The sequence below is a fragment of the Syngnathus acus genome, chromosome 17 (genome assembly GCF_901709675.1).
Source record: "Syngnathus acus chromosome 17, fSynAcu1.2, whole genome shotgun sequence".
NCBI classification, from domain to species: domain Eukaryota; kingdom Metazoa; phylum Chordata; class Actinopteri; order Syngnathiformes; family Syngnathidae; genus Syngnathus; species Syngnathus acus.
The window spans coordinates 4,065,412-4,071,591 of NC_051102.1; positions in this window are offsets into that span (position 1 = coordinate 4,065,412).

A 6,180-nucleotide genomic window follows, 5' to 3' on the forward strand; every position below is an offset into this window, starting at 1 on the left:
CTGGAGTCATTGCCTTTTTTCCTGAAGTCAGCTTCAGAACAACTCTGACCCTAACCAAGATTAGCTCCATAGAGGAAGGATGGATGTTGGAACACTGTTTTCTGTTTCATGGCCATCTCAAACTAAATGACTTTTGTGTCATTCAAGACTGTCATGCTGTCAGACTATCAGATAAATATCGTTCGGTGTTCTGGACTGGGTGAGATGTCACACAAGTCTGTCACCGACTAGACCCCACCCAATTGTCGTAGGCTTCCGTCAAGATTCAGTCCATCAGCGCATGTTCATCGGTAAGGCAGGACAAGCAGCTGTCAAAGTCGACAGAGGCATTATGTGCATATTCTCTGTTCAAAAAAAGCTTGTGTCTGGAGACCCTACTTACATATGTGCTAAACGTAAAAATCAGCACATTCTCATTTCCGTGCAGGGGCCAGGTTTGGCTTTTTTTTGGCAAGTTTTGCTAAGCCTCGCTTGGCACTTTAGGAGACAGAGTCTTTTTTATTCCACGCCCACCCCTGATGATTAGGTGACAAAAACTACACTTGACTTTAAACCAGGTAAAACCAGGTCTAAGTTGTGGCGCAGGTGGTGTAAAAAGACTATACAAATGCTGGAACTTGTGGCAGATGTTATTGTATTTCATTCATATAACATCATTAAATCATCGTACATGTGGTGCTAGCCTTGGAAACAAAAATAGGGCCCTTAGTGTTGTAAAACCGTTTTGTTTACACCATAATGATGGAGTCAAAATGAATAGTTAGGCTGGCACTATCATGGTCTCATTTCTCTGCTTACCATGTAAACATATAGAAGTTAAGTTTTTAAACAAGGGTGCTGAGTGATGTCTATGTATGAGAAAGTGGGGGTGGATTAAAAGCTGGTACATTGTTGACAGACATTCTTTTGAAATGCGAAAACATGGTACAATATGAACAATCTGACTAATACCACACAAGGTGTATTTCACCAAATTGGTCTTAATTTGTTAAACAAAATATACGAGTTGTGATTTACAGCTAATCTGAATGGGCAATGGTCACGCATATCGTTCTTTTTAATAATTTACGACAGGTGGAATTTATTGTTCTTGCTTCGGAGCCGTGCATGCAGCCATATCCATATGTCTATGATATAATGAGATTTTAGCACAGCAAGATTGTAAATTATGGTGTGATTTGCTCTCTTGCTGTTTTCGTCTGAACGTGTGTGGGTGCGTGCGTGCGTGCGTGTGTGTATGTGTGTGTACGGGGGGGGCAGGGGGGTAGCTTGGGGATATGGTTGGCATTTGGCTGCCACAGCGCTCTAATTGCTGACGTACACACAGATAGATGGGACCTGATGGTTGGTGTCGCCACTGGAGGGAGAGAGGAGGAGGCAATGGGAAAGGGTGGCTGGGGTTGACGAGAAGGAGGAAAGAGGACAGGGAGGAGGAGGACGACAGGGATGTTGGGGCATGGATGGATTGGTAAATAGATGGAGAGACAAGTGAGAAGGAGAGATATTGTCTTGTGGCGGGAGACGCAGCTGCCAGCGGCTACACGGCCAAGCGGTTAACCGCACTGAAGAAGCCACATTTAGTAAAAGCAAAGTGGGGAGACGAGGGGCAAGAGTGAATCCACATTCATCTCGCTCTCGGATCCGTTGCTCCGGGGAGCTGTTGGAAGATGAAGAATTACATGGCCCTGATCCGATTACATTACAGAACCAGTGATTACATGCATTTGACTCGTGTACCAATGAACAAAAAAAAAAAAAAAATGAAAGGAGGGAAGAGGAAACATACATGATCTGATTAATAAAGTAATTATGTGGTATTTGTTTCGGCTATGATACATGAGCAACATTTTGAGGGAAGGGAGACGGGTAATTTCATCAATGTTTCGCTGCCTGCCATTGCATTCTGCTCTAATAATAATAATAATATGGCTTTCAAGCCACTCTCAGACCAGACAAAGCACCCATCTTACAAACGACGGCTTTGCGCTGAAAAATGGAGGCATAATGCATTGCTTCAATGTGGAACAAAAAGTTACATATTATGACCTGTTGTTGTGATTATTATTTTCATTTCAGTGGCTCTTTTGCAAGATGACAAAATAACTGTTGTCACTGAGGAGAGCAGAAATTCAGAAGAAGGGGGAAGGGAAAAAAAAAAAAAGAGTGGTTGTCCCAGACAAGACTGAAATACAATATGGGACACCTCGATGAGTGAGAGTTCACCCCGAAAAGAACTATGATGCTAGAAACACATAATCGAGCGCAACATTTTTCGGCACCTGTATTGTGTCACAGGAAGTACCGTAATCTTCGGACTATAAGCCGCACTGGACTATAAACTGCACCAGGTAAAATTCGTGATTCAGGGTTCAAAATTAGCGAAAAAAGTAGCGGCTTATAGTCCAACATTTACGGTAAAAGATTTAGTGATGACTGGGGAAGATCATGGTCTAAAAAAGTGTTAAACGTGAATTGAAATAATGAAACAAACTCCCTACATCAACAAAGGCTAGACTCTATGCTACTTCAGGCAAGAATGACACTATACGAAATTATTTCCGGACAAGGAGTAAAACCTATGCCATGAAAATAAAGTCCATGTTTTGGGCATCAATCCCAGCACACAGCCACTGCTGGCATATGATCTTCTAGTTTCACAATTAATGACTGTACTCTCTTCAGATGCAAAATTTTTGTCTGCTTTCCCAGAGCTGCAGCAAAATCTTCTTAATGAGGTCATTGGAGAGTCTGGGTGGCAAACGTGGGAGTTTTAGATCGGAGGAAACCGATGTGGATATTTTGCTTGTGTTCTTAAAACCCCAAACTTCCAGTTGCTTAATCAAAGCTTAAATCCAATGTTCATGCCATTTGGAAGGCAGTCCTTATCGTCATGGGATAATAAGGTGCTGTTGGTCAAAACATCTCATTTGTGAATGCTATTATTTGGTGCACAATTGTTAATACTTGACTTTTGCTAATGTCTCAGTAGATAGTTTGGGAACAGAATGTCCTGGTGTATCTCACAACACAACAAAAAGGGCAGACATTTGGAAGGAAAAATGGTGGAGCAACAATAGGTGTAAAACATTGTGTTGACTTCAAGACAGGGAACAGTCAGAGTGCATTTCCTCCCTGGTCGCTCCGGTCCCTCCGTCATCTTCAAACATCCACAGGGAGTGACTTGTTATTTGCTCTGAGCTCTCTGCCTGGTTTGGCTTTTTGATTAGAAGGAGACAGGAAGAAAGAGAGCAGCAGACAGGAGGGAGGGAGCACAGATAGTGAAGACAGAAGCAGCCTTGAGGCATATGTCAAGCAATGTCACAGATAATCACACATTGTCTTAAAATAGCTTTGAAAAATCACAGTGTCGGGGGGATGGATGGGGGCTGATGTTTTGGGGGGGCATCACAGCTCATGTTCTACAATTAAAGACCAAAAGAAATTAATTTCTGACATCTCCTGAGGGAAAGTTTATCAAGGGCAACATATATAAAATGACATGTCGGTAAAAACAAAAGAGGAAGCCCAGAGTCTGTAGACTAGATACAGAGATAAGAAAGAAAAATAAAAGTCACTACACTGATAGCGATTCAAGATTATGACAGTCTTTATGTACAGCTATTGTACCATAGGTCAAAAAGTATCGAGACAGTGATAGCGAGTTGATGAGTTTTCCCAATGTTATTTTTATAGCAATTATGTGACTAGTGAATCTGTGAATCTATGATCAAGCTAAAAATAATGTTTATTCCTAAAGATGTTTAATGGTGCGTCAAATGGGATAACAAGGATGGCTGACCCCCCCGCACCCCGCCCCCAATTCGAATTAAACAAGCCATTGATTTTATGCTGCATATTATTGTGCCATATTCTCCAAGAGCTCATGTAATGGAGATATAGAATTACTGGTCAAAGACACATGGCACATACTTCTTCAAATGTAATGCGAGTTTTATAAATTTTCCAGGCAGATTCTGAGTTCCGTGGATGGATGTGCTATATCAAAAGAATAAACAGTGTTCCCCTGCTGACTTTGTGTTCACTTTATAAAACTTGAAAGAAAAGAAACTAACATTTACAGCAGACAGCATGTGAAAAGTGACCAGTTTGACTCCATCACCCAAGTTCACAAACTAATAATTACTTTCATCTATTGCATTAAAGTGGAACGACTGAGCATGTTTTTTTTTCTTTTATTAAATTATTTTTTTTATTTTTGGAAAGTGACCACCATGGTGCCCACCATGTGTGGTGGGGGTGGCGCCCTAGCACCCTCTACTAACTAGGTTGATCTCCAGTATACAATTGCACACATTGCACTCATGTTTGACTTCTTGGATACAGTTGTAAGATTGTTTTGGTTTTACAAGAACCCCAGGGGGACTGAGTACAATGCAGACTTCTGTTTTTTTCGTCATGATTCAGCAGGCCTTTGTGTTGTGTTTGAAGGAAAAATGAGATCACCTTTGACAGGTTCATCATGGTGGCTATCTGGAGGCCTTTTGCCTGACTTGGCAGCCTGACAGTCAGTGACTCTATTAGCCATGTGTTTTCAGCCAAGACACAACCGTGTGATGAAATTTTGTGAGCCCATTGCACACGCCACCATTGCAGTGTTTAAGAAGTGAACATTACACAGAGAAGTCAAGTGACAAATTCAAGTGACCAGAAGAAATCTGAATGAGTTCAGTGACCAGCAAGCTAACTGTCAGAGACAATAGGAGCTGGGTGGTTGTTGGTGGTGGTGGTGAGGGGGGGGCAGAGTTCAAAATGGCTAACTTGTGATCTGACAGATGCATTAGAAATAACAGCAAGACAGTTTATCGTGTCTTTCTGAGGGCTTATTGTTAACAGTATCTATCGAAGAATTCACTAGTTCAAAAGCTTTTCTGGTCAGAATTTAATGTTACAAGCCAAAGCAGTCGAAGGGGTCCTTTGTTACGTTTATTTGCATCTGGCATATTGTTGGGCAGCCGAAGGTACCGTATTTTCAGCACTATAAGGCCCACCGGATTATAAGGCGCACCTTCAATGAATGGCTCATTTTAAAACTTTGTCCATATATAAGATATATACATTTGGCCCACGGGCCGGACTTTGGACACGCCTGCTGTAGTGGCTCAATATTGGTCCATATATAAGGCGCACCTGATTATAAGGCACACTGTCGGCAATTTTGAGAAAATTGGAGGTTTTCAGGTGCGCCTTATAGTGCGGAAAATACGGTAGTTTCTTTGCGTTCGTCATCAAAATCCGTTGGCATTTCAAATCAACAATTTAGAACACCTCTAAGGCAGGGTGATATGTAAAGTTAAAAGTCATCACCACTCTTCAGACTCCAGATCACTCATTTTTACAAGTACTTTGCTCAACATGGCTCTTTCCAATCACATGCATTTTTATGTATGTTAAGCATATATGGTTTATTGATCTTTCCCATCAGCCTGGCATTGATCATGAATACGAATGATTCCATTACTCCAGTGTTTTATAGCTTACAATTATATTCAACATATTACCATTGTCATATTCTTGCACATAATAGCAGGTGACTAAAATAATGATACGATAAGCATAGTTTTGCCAATAATGGGAATGGTGCTGCTTATGGCTAAATCAATATTCATGCCTAGATTGGACCAATGCGTTTTAAGAGCTCATTTCTATTGTGGGGAAACTGTGTGTTAAACAAAAGGACTTGGACAAGTAGTACATTTTGATTATGCTTTTTCAAGGTGATCCCAAGATATCTTTATGTGTCACTTCTTCTCACCTCCTCCACCCCCATTTCTTTCATTTCTTTGATGAAAATAAAAAAAGGGTGCAGATGTTGAAGTGTGCTGACATGTCCTTGTGGAGGGATTTCAACCATGATGTTAATAACAATAATTAGTTCTAAGTGTTTGTGAAGGGGGAGGTTGAGACATGAATATTCTCCCATTGTGCTAGTGTGTGTGCTTCTGTGTGTGTGTGTGCTTTCAGACAAATGACTTCCCATGTCTGTTTAAAGGACAAATTAACCATAATTGCTTGTTTAAGGGGTCTGCGGATGAAGGCAGCTTTCTGCTACTTCATTATGCTTGTCTCAACTTCCAAAACATACACAAGCATGGTTATAATAGCGGAACATTTAATACAGGGTTTTCTTCACATTTGTCACACAACAGAACATGAGGAGTT